This window comes from Drosophila subobscura, chromosome U, assembly GCF_008121235.1.
Source record: "Drosophila subobscura isolate 14011-0131.10 chromosome U, UCBerk_Dsub_1.0, whole genome shotgun sequence".
In the NCBI taxonomy this organism is placed as follows: Eukaryota; Metazoa; Arthropoda; class Insecta; order Diptera; family Drosophilidae; genus Drosophila; species Drosophila subobscura.
The window spans coordinates 747,878-768,274 of NC_048534.1; the positions used below are offsets into that span (position 1 = coordinate 747,878).

At 39.3% G+C, this 20,397-nt stretch overlaps 1 long non-coding RNA gene across 2 annotated transcripts in view; it reads left to right on the forward strand.

Moving 5' to 3' along the window:
• Window positions 1-365: 365 nt before the first annotated feature.
• The window catches only part of LOC117900307, a 70,033-nt gene continuing 50,001 nt past the window's right edge, over window positions 366-20,397 (forward strand). Inside the window, exons 1-3 of one of the 2 annotated variants that reach the window (XR_004649273.1) lie at window positions 366-519; window positions 721-793; window positions 871-990. This is a non-coding gene — a long non-coding RNA (uncharacterized LOC117900307). The remainder of the gene's footprint in view (window positions 520-720; window positions 794-870; window positions 991-20,397) is intronic. The other variant, XR_004649272.1, reaches the window with a different exon arrangement.

Genomic DNA, 20,397 nt, shown 5'->3' on the forward strand with positions numbered 1-20,397 from the left:
AATTACCGTTTCGCTTTTGATTTTGTCTTAATGTTTGTTTTTTATTTTATTTTTTCCCCACCTGCTCCCAGAGAACACCATAAATGACGCCGAAACCGCGCACCGGCTACAGCAAACAGCAACAGCTCTAAAAGGCTTAAACCAGTTTTCTGCGTCTATCTTAGTTTGCTGTTTTTCAATAATGTCACACTAAAATTGTTGATTAATTTCATTATATGGTTGTGCTTCTGCGAAACATCTGAATTAAATTTAAAATTTTTAAATCACAAAAGTTCACCACGCATTCGATCAGCTGTTTAGGCTTTGGTTATCTATTGGATGGCCACCATACGAAAGGAGTGGTGAAGTAGAAAATGGTGCGCAAGTAGGACGAAAACAACGCGTGTTAAGGAAAATAATTAATAAAAAGTGCGATTAAATGATAAATAAAGCTTGGATAAAGGTTACAAGTCAGCGGATATAGAGGGAGACTAAAGCGGAGATTACCGCTGTGTTTTTATTCCCGTTGATTAGTGTTTGGTATGTTTTGCGAAATGTTTGTAGCGCGAAAATACAAGCCATGTCCGTCCGTCTGTTCTTTTATACAGGATCTATACAGGATAGATAATGTGTAAAGCTATTATTGATCAAATTTCGTGAGCTGTTCAAGAGTGTTCCGTTCTTGTATTTATTTGCATTTCTGGCTAATATACATTTCATTTCATTTCATTTCATTAGCAGAAAATTAAAAATAAGCTGTGTTAAAAATAAGCTTAAAAACATAACTCTAATAACACATCTTCAGGTAATAAGTGTGAGTGATAAAAAAAAACAATCGTATTTGCTCTGCAAATATTCAATATTTTCTAGCTTTTACCAATTTCTTTTTAGGCGCTGCCAACTGATCATCAAAGCCTTCACAGCTGATTGGAAATGTGGTGAATTGCTGTGTTTAAAAAATTAGTATGCCAACAAGAACTTCGAAAACTGCATTACAACACTTTTATGAAGGTTAGTTTAATTTAGGACCATTATTGATTTGTACTGCCGTTAAGTGAGCCATAAAATGGGCATTTAAAACGAAATCAACAAACATTTCAATGCTGCAACACAAATTTAGTTTAATTTCACACTCCTGCCAACCACATATTAATGAACATACATCCACGCGCATTATTATACATACATATGTACGTACGAGGAGGTGCACCACACTTTTCAGTTTGATATCGAATACTCGGGGCAAACATGCGGCGTGTTAGCAACGCTTAACAGCATCCAAAATTGACAGGTAACTTAAAATATATTACATTTGCGGGGCCGTTCAGCATGCTTGTCTGCCACGATTAGTGGCAAGCAGCAGGCCAACATGGCAGCCCCAGCTCCACAAGAGGAAGCAAACACGGGCAAACACCAAGCACAGTCATGCGCAGGCATCCCAGCCAGCTATCCAGCCATCCAAGCTATCTCCTTTAAAAACCAACTTCAGTTGGTGAATGGGGCGAAGACGTGCAATGCGGCGCGACGTGTACAATTATTAATTTGATACGATATAATTGACATGTTGCCGATGCCAAAAAGGAAGCACTAACATGCAGCAGACAACAGCAGTAGCAAGAGCAACAACATCAAGCTGAAACTTGGCCTACAAGCTAAGCCATAGCGACGCATATTAACGCCATGGTTTAGATACGAGGACCGTGGACTACTTGCCTTAGCGATGGCCATTTAAGGGACTCAGTCACGAGTCTCGGGCTGGCATCGCGAAGGAGCTATGACTGATTTGAGTATTTTATGCAACTTTTAAATGTTGCCTACATATTATACTTATGTACGTAGCTGTTTAGCTCCTCTCTAACATTTGCTGCCCTGTTGCCCTGTCTGCCTCTTTTTGCCTATTTTTTTCTGTGCTGTGCTACTCTTGGCATGAAAGGCGTTTAAATTGTTTTTACTTAATCGTTGCGGACACAAACACACTTGTTGTTTGGCCACAACAGCAACAACAAGAAGAGACAACAAAATGTACAACAAAAAGCTACAAAAAGCAGCCGGTCCAGCCAGTACTGCTTACTGCCTGTAGCTCTTTTGCCGATCTTCTTTGATATTTGGTGGCTTGACTTGGCTTGGACATGGACTCTGTGGCGCGCTGTTGGTAATTGCACTTCGTCCACTGCATCCAGTGCTTCTGTGTTACCACAGACAGAGGCAGAGCTAGAGCCACAGAGTCCGCGGCCAGTTTTGTGTGTGTGGTAAATTGTTATTTGCTGCCGCTGCCTCTCTTGCCTGTTTGTTGTTGCCTCGTTGTTGAATCGTTGGCCAATATTCAGTCGGTCAGACATGCAAATTTTTTGCTGTGTCTCTAATGTTAGTTGTTTGTTAGTTTTCTATGCAAATTTTCTTGTTTCATTTGACAAATTGTCTGTTCGACTTAATGATGGAACGTAGGTTGTGGATGGCGTACGAGTACGAGTATTGTAAGTGTTATGCAGTAATGGCTGCAGTTGAGTTGATTATACTCCTCTATGATTGATTACTCGGCCACACTGGTTTTTAGAAAGTGCCCCCAAAATGTGCACAAAAATTTGAAATATGTATTTAAATAATTGTAATGGGTTTTTATACCCGGTACTCGAAGAGTAAATAGGGTATATTGTATTTTTGGGGAATAATGGTTGTATGTAACGCACAGAAGGAAACGTTTCCGACGCCATAAAGTATATATATATTCTTGATCAGCATCAATAGACGAGTCGATAGAGCCATGTCTGTCTGTCCGTCCGTCTGTCCGTCCGTCTTGTTGACCGCCTGGATCTCAGAGACCATAAAAGCTAGAGCCACCAAATTTTGCATCCAGACTTCTATATGCTCACACTGTTACAAGTGTATTTAAAAAATGAGCCCCGCCCCCTTCCGCCCACGCAAAAGGGCGAAAACCTCCCAAATCTACAATTTTGAAGATAAGATAACGTGTGAGACGTTTATACCCTTTTTATGTAGTACTGAGTGCCGGGTATAAAAGTTGTGACGCGTCTCACACGTCCCTTCTCGTTTGTACAGCAAGTGAGGCATATATTACAAAATTATATACGAATAGGTTTGATATTCCATCTGTTCACGTTTTATTTAAATAGTTTTAATATTTAATATCTTGAAATTTTCTTGTGAACTTTTTAAATGTAATATCTTCTTGAATTTGAGTAATTTTCAACAAAAGAACAGTCGATATCCATCCCTCCACTGACATGATTTTACATTTGAGTGGACATCACTAAAGATGTTGTAATCTGATCTATAAATTGTTTTTTGCTGCACAAAAATATAGCTTACAAAATTTTAAGTTATTCTAGAGTTACTCTTTAATTAAGGCGCTGAATGGATCTATGGAAAATTGTAATTTAGTAAAAATAAACGTCAATCAATTATGTAAATCATCTCTGGTGAGGCTTAATTGTTTTTTTAGAGTTAATCGAGCAGATCCATGAACAATTTTAATTTTCTTCCCTTACACTTAGTGGCTTAAATAAATTGTAAAAGTGATATACACAAAACTGACAGTTTAATCATCTCTGCAGCGTCAAAACAGCTACAGCTATACAGCTCAATTAAAAAATATATAAGTCATCTGACTATTTATTAACTTGAGTCAATCTAAAACAGGGCTCGGCACGGCCCTATCCCATGGGTGCGGGACAAGGCGCTGCTGCTGCGCTGCTGCTGCGCTGCCCTCACGTACAAGCGTATTACAGTGATTCGTACCAATACCAATGTTCCGTTTTGCGTGCGTCTTCACACACAAACGCAAAAACGGTTCGTTAATTGTATGGGTGCCGAGCCCTGATCTAAAACTACACTATATTCTAAGTACCATCAATTGTAATACTAATCATCCTAGAAGATATGTTTATATAAATATGCACTAATTTTTTCTTTTGCATTTACCTCAGGTTGCCATTAACACTGGAAGCACCTTTCGCTCTCCAAGGGTTTCCTACCTTATCTGTCGTATTTATGTCCCATTTATCCACTCTCACACCTTCGGGCAACGGGCACAAGGCACAGCCTGTCTAATTTTCCTGTTTGTAATTGCCACAGTCACCGCAGCAACCAATCAATTATAGTCATAAGAGCAAATGGAAATGGAAAACCATTAAATTCTCCTCTTTTGAAACCTTTAACGGGGAAGATGGATGGATGGATGGATGAACTGGATGGAATGCCTATAATTACTAGCCATATCAAAAAATGATTAGCAGCGCCGCCAAAGCGATATCATGCGATGGTGTTTGCCGATTGGTCCGAATAGTGGTGGGAAGAGGAGGGAGACATGACAAATTGCGAGAAGATAAGTTAAGTTGATGGTTTGGCCTGCACCACAAACAGCAACTGATTATAGACTTAAAGACGGGGAGAGAGGAAAAGTGCATAATACTAATTTAATTTTAAACGACCTGACCAGCAGCAGCACCACTGTAGCTGTGGCAGGGTATGCATATAATTTAGGTAATTGCATAGGAGATGGTGGCCCCTATTGATGATGTTATCATGGGAATCGGACCCGGACTGGGACTTACACTTAGTTGCTGTCTTTCAGATGCATTATCAAACAAGTTCCGATGCCTCGAATAGCTGCTCGACGCTGCTTGTTCCCCTTAATTATAATGTATCGATTAATGGGCCCACACTTTCACGCTGGCACAGTCAGAGACAGGGTGGAGGCTGCTGGAATTATAATCCATTGATAAAACAATTTACTCTTCTGCAAACTCTCGTGTGTGTGCTCTTTGGCTCTTTCGCTCTGTTCCGTAAATGATGGTTACAAAATTTAATGAAGCCATTTATATCACTCACAAGATGTGTATGCCCCCGTCTATAGCATGTAATATAATCAATAGTTTCCCCAACCACATATCCATACATCCAGCTCTTTCGATCTTCCACTCTTTTACTACTTTACTCCTCCTCCAATATTTCGCGTTGCCGTTGCACCTCTCTTTCAGTAGTTATTTTCCATTTTTGTTTTAAGGAAAAGGGAAGTCGTGTCCGATGGTAACCTTGTACGAGTATTTATGTAATTACTGTTTACGTGTCCCAAGAAATTAAATAGTTTTACAAATTATTCACCTAGTTTTCGAGGGAATAGTACCTTCGTGGCCGGCACAACATCATATCGTTATCATATCGAGCAAGGCAAATTATATTTCTAAAGTAAAATTTAGGCTGGAAAATAGGGTCTCCTATGTTTGTTTTAATAATACATACATATATAATATACTCGGTACTGGAAGAGTAAATAGGGTATATTGTATTTGTTAACAAAAGTGGTAACGCAGAGAAGGAAACGTTTCCGACCCCATAAAGTATCTATATATCTAGCCATGTCTGTCTGTCTGTCCTTCCCTCCGTCCTGTAGAGCGCCTGGATCTCAGAGACTATAAAAGCTAGAGCCAAAAAACTGGCTGAATCCAGACTTCTGTGTGCTCACACTTTTACAAGAGTATTTCAAAATTTCGCCCCACCCCCTTCCACACCCACAAAGGGCGAAAATCTCCCACAGCCAAAATTTTCCATAGGAAAGGACTATATCTATCAGATCGCCGAATTGGGATCAGATTGGATCATAATTATAGCCAGAATGAAGAAATCAATTTGCAGTGGCTGCAGCCACCCCGTCCAGCAGCTTTTTTTGTTTTTTGCACATTCTCTAATCCACACTCTGCTTCGCGCAGTCTCTAAGGGAGGGGGGTGGGCGAGCTAAAAGAGCGTGTTGGATGTACACATGTAGATGACAGGTGAAGAAAAAATGTAAACTAAAAACGCCATTCCGTAGGGAATGACCATATCTATCAGATCATTGATTTGCTTAGACCCTACTGATGAGGAGGAGATTTTACGCTTTATAACACTGCACTAGGCAGGTGCTTTAAGATTAGAGCATAAAGCAGACAAGGATTGAATTGCGAGGGACCACTGCTGGTGCTAGAGAAGAAACTCCCAAAGGCCTCATTGCGTGAGGCAGTTGACGCACGACCATGTCTATGGCAAATCACGTAAAGAAAACATTTCGACAATGTTTCCGTGAAGAGTGCATGGGAAAATAAATAAAGAAGGTAAGATATGTACAAGTGTGTTTACCTTTTATTGTAGTACCAAAACAAGCGCCTTTACATTTAAGTCATGTCTGTCACCAAATTTTGCATCCAGATGCCTGTATGCTCTCACTGCTACAAGCGTATTTCAAAATTTCGCCACGCCCTCTTACGCCCCCTCAAATCGCAAAAATTTGCGGTATCCACAGTTTTGAAGACAAAAGAAATCTTAAACTCCGTAGGGAATGACCATATCTATCAGATCACCAAATTGGGATTCGATTGGATCATTATTGCAGTGGGTAAACCCACCCCATACCGCAGGGTTGCACATTCTCTCATTCACACTCTGCTTCGCGCAGTGTGCGGCTTCTTCCCCTGCCGTTCCTCTGCCTCTGCCTCAGCCGCGGCTAAACCCACCCCGTCCCGCAGCTTATATTTGTTTTTTTCACATTCTGTCATTCACACTCTGCTTCTGCAGTGTGCGGCTCTAGGGAAGAGGGAGGAACTAAAAAAGCGTGTTGGCGTGAGGAGTTATGTAGATGTAGAATGCAGGAGTAGCAAAAATGTAAAATGTCAAATGTAAAATTCGAAAAAAAAAAAAAAAAAACAATATGGAACAGGTGCACTGACTGAATACCGGGTATAAAAGTTGTGACGCGTAAGATGCGTCTCACACGTGTCTTCTCGTTTTTATCTAATTTGATAAACGCAATGAGTTTGAAAATGAATATTTTTGTGTACATATGTACATACAAATGTTCTTTTTGCGTTCTTTGAGAACGCTCTTTTAAGCATTCCAAGGATGTGCTATGGAATGAATCCATTGAACAGTTCCGGAACGGTTCTTAATAGGTTTCTGTGGCACGATATTATATGCACACTCCATACATTCCCATGGAACGCATCTAGATGCATGCCAAATATGAGTTCTGTACACTGGAAGGGAAACCCGAGTGATTCACGAAGTTGAAATTACAACAGCCACCACTTCTACATGCGTTCCTACCTAAAACAAAAAGGTCTGATTTCCGCGTGTTTCATCGCCTGTTTCTCCAAGCCCCCTTTTTCGGGGGCGGAAGGGGGCGGGGTTAATTTTGGAAATACACTGGTTTCAGTGTGAGCATACAGCAGTCTGGAGCCAAAATTTGGTGGCTCTAGCTCTTATAGTCTCTGAGAACTAGCCGACAAACAAGACGGACGGACGGACAGACGGACAGACAGACATGGCTCAATCGACTCGGCTATTGATGCTGATCAAGAATATATATACTTTATGGGGTCGGAAACGTTTCCTTCTGTGCGTTACATACAACCGTTATTCGCACAAATACATTACTCTTCAAGTACCGGGTATAAAAAACACTAAGGTACAGAATTCCTACTGAGTACCGGGTATAAAAGTTGTGACGCGTAAGAAGCTTCTCACACGTCCCTCCTCGTTTATATTTTTCGAGTACTGAAGCCAGACACACTACAGCAGTTGGGAGCGCAACCCTATAAAGCGTACTTTTTATACCCTGCCTCTGCCCTGACTCTGCAAAGTGTGTCTCTAGGGGGGTGGCGAGCTAAAGGAGCGTGTTGGCGTGAGCAGTGTTGTTGATGTAGATGACAGATGAAGAAAAAATGTAAAATTTGACAAATAACCGCTAAGTTGCAGATGTAGTACTGAGTGCCGGGTATAAAAGTTGTGACGCGTAAGAAGCGTCTCACACGTCCCTTCTCGTTTTTGTTAGGGTTGGTTAACCAATTTTAGCTAGGGTTGGTTAACCAATTTTAGCTAAGGCGTCGAATTCGATTTTGTCGAGTAATGTTATTATCATTATATTAGTTATTGGATAAATAATACAAATTTGGATATCATTTTCCTAGAGCTCTTCTATGCCATGCTTTAAATGACTGGAATTAGTTTTAGCACGAACAAAGTCTCATAAAATTAGTAAGTGTTTATTAATATGTTTATATGCGTTTTGATTTTTGTTTTAAACATAATCTTGAACCTGGAGATTTAATTATTACAATTGTCATATTACATAATATTTGTATATACATATGTACATATTTATATGAAAAGATAATTAATTTATTTTGTAACCCAATCACTTGTTTAGGGTGGCATTTTTTATCTTTTAAGCATAATCGGAAACCCCTTGATCCATCTTTTACATATTCCAGTCTACATTTCAATATATTTATTTGTTTATTTGTTAATGGCTTCTTTGCTTAAAACTTGTTTATTTGAAAACTTGAAACTTGGATATCGTTTCTGCTATTTGGCTTTTTGTCGTTTGTATAATAATTCCCCATTTCCCGATCGTGCTGTAATATATCCTTCTTTCAAATTACTACACAATTTATGTTTTAAAATTGTAAACTTAGTTGAAGAAATTGCTAGTTAATTGGAGATGTCCACTCGCTCCCACCTGCGTTCTTTCGTTCTTTCAACTCATAAATTTCCTACAAACTTTTCGAGTTAATTAAAATGCATCTTTTCAATTGTATCGCCTGCATCCATCCGTTTTCCCTCTCTAATTACTCTGCCGCATTTTTGATTCAACTTTCACACGCTCTGTGACTTTGTATTAAAAGCTATGGCGTATTAATCAAATATCATGTTGAGGGCATATAAAGATGTTTGCATGAATAAATTTCTTACAATGTTTTTAAGCATATTCAGTGCCCGTTGCACCTCCTACTCTGCAGCACCCTTATACTTTTTATATTATGGTAAATGATATGGTTGAAAGAAAAATGACTGGAAAGAAAAGCAATGCAAAAAAAACGAGAAGGGACGTGTAAGACGCTTCTTACGCGTCACAACTTTTATACCCGGCACTCAGTACTACATCTGCACCTTAGCGGTGTTTTGTCAAATTTTACATCTTTTCTTCATCTGTCATCTACATCTACAACACTTCTCACACCAACACGCTCCTTTAGCTCGCAGAGACGCGGCAGAGGCAGAGACGTGTCAGAGGCCTCTGCCACTGCGCGAAGCAGAGTGTGAGTGAGAGAATGTGCAAAAAACTAATATAAGCTGCGGGACGGTGTGGGTTTAGCCACTGCAAATTAATTTCTTCATTGTGGCCATAATAATGCTTCAATCTGATAGATATGGTCATTCCCTACTGAATGGCGTTTTTATTTTTCTTTTATCTTCAAAATTGTAGATTTGGGTGGTTTTCGCCCTTTTGCGGAAGCGGAAGGGGCGGCGCTCATTTTTGAAATACACTTCTAACAGTGTGAGCATACAGAAGTATGGATGCAAAATTTGGTGGCTCTAGCTTTTATGGTCTCTGAGATCCAGGCGCTCAACAAGACGGACGGACAGACGGACGGACAGACGGACGGTCGGACAGACGGACAGACATGGGTCAATCGACACGGCTATTGAAGCTGATCAAAAATATATATATTTTATGGGGTCGGAGACGTTTCCTTCTGTGCGTTACATACATTCAATTTGTGCACAAATACAATATATCCTATTTACTCTTCGAGTACTGGGTATAAAAAATGTGCTCAATTTTGATATACCAACACTTGAGGCACAATTTTAACACTGGAGCCTGCCACGCTGCGGCGCTGCCACTGCCACTGCCGCCGCCAATGTAGCCATCAGGCGGCATGCAATTTTCAACTAACGAGCAAAAACAGCAACAGCAACTGAAACAACAACAGCAGCAGCAAACGACTGCAACATGGAAACTACCAAACTGCCTTCTCGTGGTAATCAATTTTAAAATTTATGACAAAATTTGCAGCTTTAAATTATGCCATTAAGCACGGCATGTAACTCATATCGTCAGGCTGCCTGGGCTGCCTGGACTGACTGTAGGCTGGGTGATGGCCCCGTCCTCTGGCGGCTTAAAAAAAGAAAAAGCCAAAGGAGAAAAATGTTAACTGCTTTCTTGTGTGTGCGTTGCCATGCAATGGCGTTTGCATTATACGCTCGTATTTCGCCACATTCAACAACGAGCTACAGAATGACGGGTGGCCATAACTCATGCCCGATGCCCGTATGCCCCCCAGCACCCAACAGGATCCCCTCTGTCTGCAGCACTCGAGAGGAAAGCCGTGTTGTCTGAGACCTGGCCAGCAGTTGTTGCAATTACAACTGGACACCACATGCTACAGCTACAGCTGCTGCCTCCTCTATGTGCCCCAATGCCTGTGTTATGTGTGTGTTTGTGTGAGTTAAATATTGCAATTTATCACGCAAATGCGTTTTTCAATTTTAACATGCCGCTAGGCATCATAAAAATGTTACCCCGCCAATCCCCCCCCATACGAGTATGAGCAGAAGAGTAGTAGAAAACACACCGCAATGGGATAGGGGCAAGGGCAGGGTAAGCTGAAGTACGGAGAGTAGGCCCCCCATAGATGAGAGGTGGGCCATGCGCCTCCTTCCTGCCATCATCGCATCCATTGGCATCGTCATCGAAAATATTGCAACAAAAACACAACACACGGGGAAAAACAAAAACCGAAAGGAAAATAAAGTGGCAAAACACCACATACACGTGTGAGAAGTACAGAGCATGAGTACTCGGTGTTGCATCCCCAGAAGGCTGATGATAGAGGAGAACCCATCGATTGAAATGAACAGAACGGAACGGAACGAAACACGAAATATGATAGCAGGAAGAGGAAGAGTGGACTGCCATGGTATTGGTATTTATAATGCTGGTTGGGAGCTGATGGAATTCCGAGATGTGAAAAATGCACCACAAAATTGTTGACCTATTCGGCTAAGGCAGGAATGATTTCGTTTTTGTAAATAAACAAATTATAAGGACTCGTACTCCAACAGGGAAGCGTAAAAAAACTAAACGGAACTCTCTAAAAACCAAAAAAAAGGAACCCTAGAAACTCCACAAGGAACCCCAATCGAAATAAACGAACCACAGGAACTCCACAATAAATTCCACATCGAAGGACCATTCAAAACAAATGATTAGTAATAAAATTCTGTTGGTAGAAACTTTAGATACACTTACATATTTTGCAAATACCAACGTATAGCTCTCCAGTCCTTATACAGATCCCAGCTAGAAATCCTATGGCAGTTGTGTGATTTAGTGCTAAAATTTGACTCATTCCATTTCTGGTGTTCGTTCGGCAAACAAGTCTTTTTTGAGTTCTACATTTTTCAGTAAAATTTTTTTTTAATATTCAACATAATCAAAAAAATCAAATAATAATATTCAACATAAAGTACATGGTCAATGCGGCCAACCAATTTCGATGTAGCGATTAATTTAAAAAAAAACGAGAAGGGACGTGTGAGACGCTTCTTACGCGTCACAACTTTTATACGCGGCACTCAGTACTACATCTGCAACTTAGCGGTTATTTGTCAAATTTTACATTTTTTCTTAATCTGTCATCTACATCAACAACACTGCTTACGCCAACACGCTCCTTTAGCTCGCCACCCTCCCCAAGAGCAACACACTGCAGAGTCAGGGCAGAGACGCGGCAGAGGCACGGACGTGTCAGAGGCGGAGGCCTCTGCCACTGCGCGAAGCAGAGTGTGAATGAGAGAATGTGCAAAAAACAAATATAAGCTGCGGGACGGGGTGGGTTTAGCCACTGCAAATTAAATTTCTTCATTCTGGCTATAATAATGATCCAATTGGATCCCTATTTGGTGATCAGATAGATATGGTTATTCCCTATGGAATGGCGTGGGGGCGGAAGGGGTCGTGCCTCATTTTTGAAATACACTTGTAACAGTGTGAGCATACAGAAGTCTGGATGCAAAATTTGGTGGCTCTAGCTCTTATAGTCTCTGAGTACTAGGCGCTCATCAGGACGGACAGACGGACAGACAGACATGGCTCAATCGACTCGGCTATTGATGCTGATCAAGAATATATATACTTTATGGGTCGGAAACGTTTCCTTCTGTGCGTTACATACATTCACTTTGTGCACAACTACAACATACACTATTTACTCTTCGAGTACCGGGTATAAAAACACCAAGAAATGTTTTAAACGAATTCCAAATAAACTAATCGCCATTACAAAGACTCACGAGCAAGAGACATTTTTGTCTGGACGTTGATATGCAATAACTGCACCATCAAGTGGCCCATGCGACACCAAGCCAAAGACTGTTACGTGCGGAACCCAGCAGAACGCAGCAGAACGTGTGAGACGCTTCTTACGCGTCACAATTTTTATACCCGGCACTCAGTACTACATCTGTACCTTAGCGGTTTTTTGTCAAATTTTACATTTTTTCTTCATCTGTCATCTACATCAACAACACTTCTCACGCCAACACTCTCCTTTAGCTTGCAACACTTGCCTAGACCCACACACAGCAGACTCACGGCAGAGGCAGCGACGCGGCACTGCGCGAAGCGGAGTGTGAATGAGAGAATATGCAAAAAACAAATATAGGCTGCGGGACGTGGTGTGTTTAGCCACTGGGAATTAATTTCTTCATTGTGGCTATAATAATGATCCAATCGGATCCCAATCCCTACGGATTGGCGCTTTTAGATTTCTTTTATCTTCAAAATTGTAGATTTGGGAGGTTTTGCGCCCTTTTGCCGTGGCGGAAGGGGGTGGGGCTAATTTTTGAAATACACTTGTAACAGTGTGAGCATTCAGAAGTCTCGATGCAAAATTTGGTGGCTCTAGCTCTTATAGTCTCTGAGTACTAGGCGCTCATCAGGACGGACGGACGGACAGACGGACAGACAGACATGGCTCTATCGACTCGGCTATTGATGCTGATCAAGAATACATATACTTTATGGGGTCGGAAACGTTTCCTTCTGTGCGTTACATACATTCACTTTGTGCACAAATACAATATACCCTATTTATTCTTCGAGTACCGGGTATAAAAACGCCATTCCGTAGGGAATGACCATATCTATCACAATATGGGGATCCGATTGGATCATTATTATAGCCACAATGAAGAAATTAATGTGCAGTGGCAAAACCCACCCCGTCCCGCAGCTTATATTTGTTTTTTGCACATTCTCTCATTCACACTCTGCTTCGCGCAGTGGCCGCACACTGGCCGCCGGCCGCTGGCTCTGCCTCTGCCGCGAGTCTGCAGTGTGTGTGTCTAGGGAAGGGGAGCGAGCTAAAATAGCGTGTTGGTGTGTGAACTGTTGTAGATGTAGATGACAGATGACAGATGAAGAAAAAACGTAAAATTTGACTAAACACCGCTAAGGTGCAGATGTAGTACTGAGTGCCGGGTATAAAAGTTGTGACGCGTAAGAAGCGTCTCACACGTCCCTTCTCGTTTTTTCTATGTCTGAACTTTTTTTTGAAGAATTTTTAAAATATGGAATTTTTTGTTCGCTTTTTTTTAGAGGTAGTGTACCCAAACACTTTGTGGCTTACCGTTTGAAAAAAAATTATACTTTGAAATGCAAAAATTTGGATTTTTGTGAGTAATTTTTTACGACATTTTGACTTCTAAAACTCGGTAAAAGTCGAAAGTCATGTGTTAACTATGAATAGGTACATTAATTGGGCGTCGTTTAAGGTATTGCTCATCGAAATCTATGGGGAGACGCCTGAGCTAAAAATTTTCTACTAAGCCTCTATGGGTAAAAATCCATAATTTTTGATATTAATGGATAAAAAAACAATTTTTTTTGGATATAATATTTGAATGTGACTTAAGTTTTCTGAGTCCTAAATATCAAGCCAGGATAAAACTGATTTTAGAAGATTTTTACGGAGTCTCATAAAATTTTTGCGAGCTTTCAAAGTCAGCTGATTTATAGGGGCTTTGACTAGTGAAAAAGTGCGGGAAACATTGAAAAACTTTAAATAAAAGTGAAAATATGGAACTAATAGGTCGGGGTATTTAAATTGATTGCCAATAAAAGTTTTTGATAGTTGTGTGTAATTTTTTATTTTTCCAATGTTCTGTTCGTGTATATTTTTAGCTTGGTACTTACAATTGCAAGTGTGTTCTGTGGAATATTAAATTTGTTCAGCACACCAGTTCACAAAGGTTCAAGTTACATATTATTAACCAATTATTATATAATCATGTGGTGTTAATTTTTTTTGCCCCTTTTCGGAATATTTTAAATTTTGCAGATGCTTATGAGTTCACTCATGCTGCGCTTGTGGAGGTCGGGAGTAACAACAATCGGGAAGCAGACGCATTTAAATGTTGTACTGAAGAAAGAATTGGCGGAAACTGTCTAACTGTAGACGAAACTATTGAAATTTCAAAGAAAATTATCCAATTTATTGCTTAGTTAAACAAGTATTAAGCGAAATGTAATCGCACGTTGGAGCGATTCCCATCAAATTACATTTAACCAATCAGTCAATCAAATATATATTTTTTTAAGTTCTAACAATTCGTACCCATTTGTAGAGGTCTCGCTTTATTTTTTGGATTAAATATCGGACTTTTTACCCATAGTGCAACCCTTAAAACCCCAAAACCCCGTTTTTCCGTTAAATTCAAACAGTTAAGGATTTTTTTGAATTTGTTTTCAGTATTTTTCGAGTCTGAAGCCAGAAATACTCTGGCAGTTGGGCTCGCAAACCTCCAACAGGTACATTTTTTGGATTTTTTCATCTCTTTAGGGTTGGTCAATGAGCAATACCTTAAACGACGCCCTTAATGCACCTTGTTGGAAGCTGCCGAGCACTTTCGGCAACTCTGACTCCACATTTACGACAATTATTCTCCGTATTTAGTTTTTAATATTTTTATTTATTATTCAACGATTTTATACTACCGTGAACTACGATTCGGTTTGTTAAAATGTACAATGGTTTGAAGCTCGATTAAAACATTGGACATATGTATGTAGAACTAATTGGACTGCTCAGAGAGATGCACGGCGATCGACAATATTTTAGACTGGGACAAAGGAAAGGGCAAAGCACTGCTTTATAAGCAGTACGGAGGGTGCATACATATGCGTGTGCTTCTATGAACTGTGAGAGGGAGCGATGAGCGGGACAATAGCATATTAGTATAAGATATTATAAAGAGAGTATGAATGTAGACAAGGCGAGCTGATCTTAAAAATTATGTATTTGCTGCTGCTCCAAACACACCTATTCATAAAAAAATAGTGGAAAAATAATTGTTTTTTTCGACTTTTCCCGAGTTTTTGAAGTCAAAATATCGTAAAAAATACCTCGCAAAAATCAACATTTTTGCATTTCAAAGCTTAATATTTTTCAAACGGTAAGCTAAAACTACAAAGTGTTTGGGTACCTTTTATTCATTAGCTTTAAGGAATTACTAAGTTCATTACAACCAGATGTAAGATACTTAAGGTGTGTGAAAAAAAGGAGCACTACCTCTAAAAAAACCGTTACAAAAAAAAACCAGACCTTACAAATTCTTAAAAAAATGTTCTGCTTAAGAAAAAAAACCATAATTCTTTAAAAATAATTAAAGCCCTCAGTCTATCAGAAAATGTTGGTTTGGTTCGAAGCGGAAAAATAAGTTGGATTTTGTCGTATAGTGTTGTTAGATAATCTTGATTCGTGCTGATAGTAGTTCGCCAACGAACAAAAATTCATAAAGTTTAATAACCACATCAATGGCGAGCCACTAAAACAGTTTATTATCAAATTTTATTACACTCTTAAAATATTGTTTTTTAATGATTTGTTCAGAAAAGACAAAAAAAAAAAAAAAAATTAAATGTTTTCATTATTTCGTTGGCCTCAAATAAACGCAAAGTGGGCAATGAGTTTTGAAATAAAATAATATTAAAGTAAGAAACATGTGATAGGTGGGGTTATTTTTATACCCGGTACTCGAAGAATAAATAGGGTATATTAGATTTTTGAGACATAAGGGAGCGTTTCCGATCCCACAAAGTATATATAAATTCATGATCAGCATCAATAGCCGAGTCGATATAGCCATGTCTGTCCGTCCGTCTGTCCGTCCCTCCTTATGAGCGCCTAGTAATCAGAGACCATAAGAGATAGGGCAACCATGTTTTGCTTCCAGACTTCTGTTACAAGTGTGTTTCAAAACTGCGCCCCGCCCCCTTCCGCTCCACAAAAGCCGAAAATCTTCTGTATCCACAATTTTGAAGACAAGAGAAATCTAATAAAAATGCCATTCTGTAAGGAAAGACCATATCTATCAGATCGCTGAATAAAGTGGAATTGAATTAAATTGGATCATTATTTTAGACATAATTAAGAATACATATACCCTATTTACTCTTCGAGTACCGGGTATAAATATACGTTTTTTTAAATTCTTCCAACCAAAACAAAAGTTCGATTTTGTCGAGTAGAGTTATAAGCAGAGAAAAAAGAAAAAGTTAAAGAAAAAATGGTTTGATTGGTAATTTTTTAAATTGTTAATTTGTATTATTATTATTAAGTAGTATTTTGTTAATAATAATAATTTTATTATGAGCTATTATGAGCTATATTAGGCTCTAAGAATGATTCAAACTAATCCCAATTCGGTAACCTGATAAATATATTCATTCCCTACGAAATTGCGTTTTTAGATTTATTTTATCTTCAAAATTGTGAATACAGCAGATTTTCGCCTTTATGAGGTCCGAAACGTTTCCTTCTGTGCGTTACATACATCCTCTTTTGTGCACACATATAATATAACCTGATTTCTGATTTCGTCTTATTGATACTTTTGTCATTTCATTAAACAAAATTTAAATATTAAATTTATACAATATTTAATGTCAATGGAGAGCGCACGCATCGTAAAACGCTTAAATATTTTCATATGTTATTTGTTCTTATAAAGTAGTTTTGTTGTTTACTTTGTTATATTCAATTCTTTTAGTTTACGCAGATTTGTTGTTATTTATTGTATGGACAGTGTCAGTGGCGGTGTCGGCATTTTTGTATGAAATTGTTTTCGGACAAATTGAAATGTACTATTAGGAAAATATTATAAATAATTTATAAGGTGTCTTTATGCATTAAAACGAGAGACGCTGTTGCTAAATAGCGAAGAAATCGGAGCTAAAAAATTGTCAACCTAATCATGGACTTTATGTGGCGTTTCTTTTTATACCCGGTACTCGAAGAGTATAAAGGGTATTTTGATATATGGGTATATTGTATTTGTGCTCCAAAGTGTCGCACAGAAGGAAACGTTTTCGACCCCATAAAGTATATATATTCTTGATCAGTATCAATAGCCGAGTACTTATGTGACTTTCTGTCCGTCTTTACGTCCGTCTTGATGAGATCTTGGATATCAGAAACTACATATACATAAGAGCAAGATCCACAAAACTTTGCAGCCAGATGGCTGTGATATGTGGTTGTGACGTGTACGTAGCACCTCACGTTCCTACTCTTTTTTATTGATGTCTGTGGACTTTAATATCGACAGTTCAGACTGTCAGAAGTCATTAAGACCCATGGAAAATTATCGCAAAAGCAAATATAATATATGTACATATGTACAATATGTTAATCGCTTGCAAAATGTAAAGTGACGTAGCTCACGACATGTCAGCGGCACACAATGGATATATAATTTTATAAGCCATGTATATTATGTGGAAGACTCTTGTCTCTCTTGAATTTGCCTTTGTAAAGCGGTTTTAAGCCTATATTTTATTGCTTTGCAATTCAATCAAACGCGTCGACCGACAGCCATTGTCATGTAAATAAATGGGGTACTTTAGTACAAAAGATTCCATCTTATAAAATATGGCACGACAATAGTAGACTCGACTTATGCTGACCGGCGTTAGAGATGCAATGACAATTAAAGCTTCTATAAATTCCTTTGTTTCGTGACTTAAGAAATGTTAGCATGTAAATGTAATGCCTTTGCTTCTGGTAACTTAATAGTTTTTTTTGCGTATTTGGTTTAAAGTTTTTGGCTGCGAAAACATTTTTGAGCAATTTCAAAGATTTCTAGAGAACAAGAATTACGGCAAGGAAATTAAGTTAAATAATTGTTAATCTCAAAGGTGGAGAGATGTGTGAGACGCTTCTTACGCGTCACAACTTTTATACCCGGTATTCAGTACTACATCACTTCTCAGGCCAACACGCTTTTTTAGCTCGCCCCCCTCCCTTAGCGCCGTACACTACACGAAGCAGAGTGTAAATGTGCAAAAAATAAAAAAAACGCTGCTGGTCGGGGTAAGCGCAGCCACTGCAAAGTAATTTCTTCATTCTGTTTATAATATGGATCCAATCTGATCACAATTCAGTTATCTGATAGATATGGTTATTCCCTACGGAATTGCGTTATTGCTTTTCTCTGATTTTCAAAATTGTGGATATAGGAGATTTTCGCCCTTTGTGGGGACGGGGCAAAATTTCTGGTTGCAAAATTATGTTGCTCTAGCTTTTATAGCTACGGACAGACAGACATTGCTATATCGACTCGGCTATTGATGCCAATCAAGAATATACATGTATGATAAGTTTATTAAAAGATTAGTTTATCCGGTTATTTAAGTATGAGTATTAGTTAAATTAAGTGTCTCTTCGTCATATTTCAACGGCTTCTTCAACTACGACTAAAAACGACTGCACAACTTGACGACTGACAACTTATTCTTTAACTACGACAAAACACGACTGCACAACTTGACGACTGACAACTGATTCTTCAACTACGACAAAAAACAACTGCCCAACTTGACGACTGACAACTGACTGCCGGCCGCTCTCTCTCTGTGCTCTGACGCTTCCACGCTCTCTCGCTCTCGCGATCTCCTCTTCGACCTATGCTCTCTTCTCTCTGATCTCTTGGGGTGGGTCCGCGCTGAGCTAGCCTTCTTACATACATATGTATGTATGTATATACTTTATGGGGTCGGAAACGTTTTCTTCTGTGCGTTACATATGTATGTACATACATACATATGTATGTACATTGTACATCCACTTTCGCGCACAAATACAATATACCCTATTTAATCTTCGATGCTCCTATCTATTGTTTACATACATATCTACATATAATTAATCAAATTTATCCAAGCATCGAAGTGACTTTTATGTGCCAGCTCTCGAGTGCACTTCCCATTTTGAGTTTCAGTTTAATCAGAGCCGTCCAGTCCCCTTCTACTATGGTACGGCTATATGCTAATTAGTTTGATGCCTTCGACAAGACAAAGGTCACACAATTTAAACTTTAGCTCGCCGTGTGGCAAACTAATTCATTTTCTTACACGGTTGCTGTTTGAGAACTTCCTCTTCTTTTTTGGCCTGACCAATATCTTGGCAATCGCCATAATTAAGTTAATTGCTTTGCATACATTTTTAATGTGGTAAAATTAATTAGTTGGGACCTCAATCAGCAGATATTTTTATACCCGGTACTCGAAGAGTAAATAGGGTATATTGTTTTTGTGCGAATAACGGTTGTATGTAACGCACAGAAGGAAACGTTTCCGACCCCATAAAGTATATGTATATATTCTTGATCAGCATCAATAGCCGAGTCTATGTCTGTCTGTCTGTCTGTCCGTCCGTCTTGTTGAGCGCCTGGATCTCAGAGACTATAAAAGCTAGAGCCACCAAATTTTGCATCCATACTTCTGTATGCTCACACTGTTACAAGTGTATTTCAAAAATGAGCCCGCCCTCTTCCGCCCCCGCAAAAGGGCGAAAACCTCCCTCCCGCCATTCCGTAGGGAATTACCATATATATCAGATCGCCAAATTGGGATCCGATTGGATCATTATTATAGCCACAATAAAGAAATTAATTTTCAGTGGCCAAACCCACCCCCGCAGCATTCACACTCTGCATCGCGCTGTTTATGGCCTCTCCCCCTGACACGTCTCTGCCGCGACTCTGCCCTGACTCTGCAAAGTGTGTCTCTAGGGGAGGGTGGCGAGCTAAAGGAGCGTGTTGGCGTGAGTAGTGTTGTTGATGTAGATGACAGATGAAGAAAAAATGTAAAATTTGACAAATAACCGCTAAGTTGCAGATGTAGTACTGAGTGCCGGGTATAAAAGTTGTGACGCGTAAGAAGCGTCTCACACGTCCCTTCTCGTTTTTTTTTATTATAGTTGTTGCTGTAGCTGCTGCTGTTTCCCTGTTGTGTCAAAGTTTTATGTATGCACAAATTAAAGAGTTGTGGCTTATAAATGTAGCTGTCAGTTGTCATATTTTATAGAATAACTGTCAGAGCTGTAACACCTTTGAGCACGATTTTCTTACTCGACTGCTGCTGCTGAGACTGCGGCTCCTGTTGCTCTCCCACAGAGGCCTCAAAACCGAAAAAACGAGGAAGGACGTGTGAGACGCTTCTTACTCGTCACAACTTTTATACCCGGTACTCAGTAGGACATCCGTACCTTAGTGGTACGGTACTTTTACATTTTACATTTT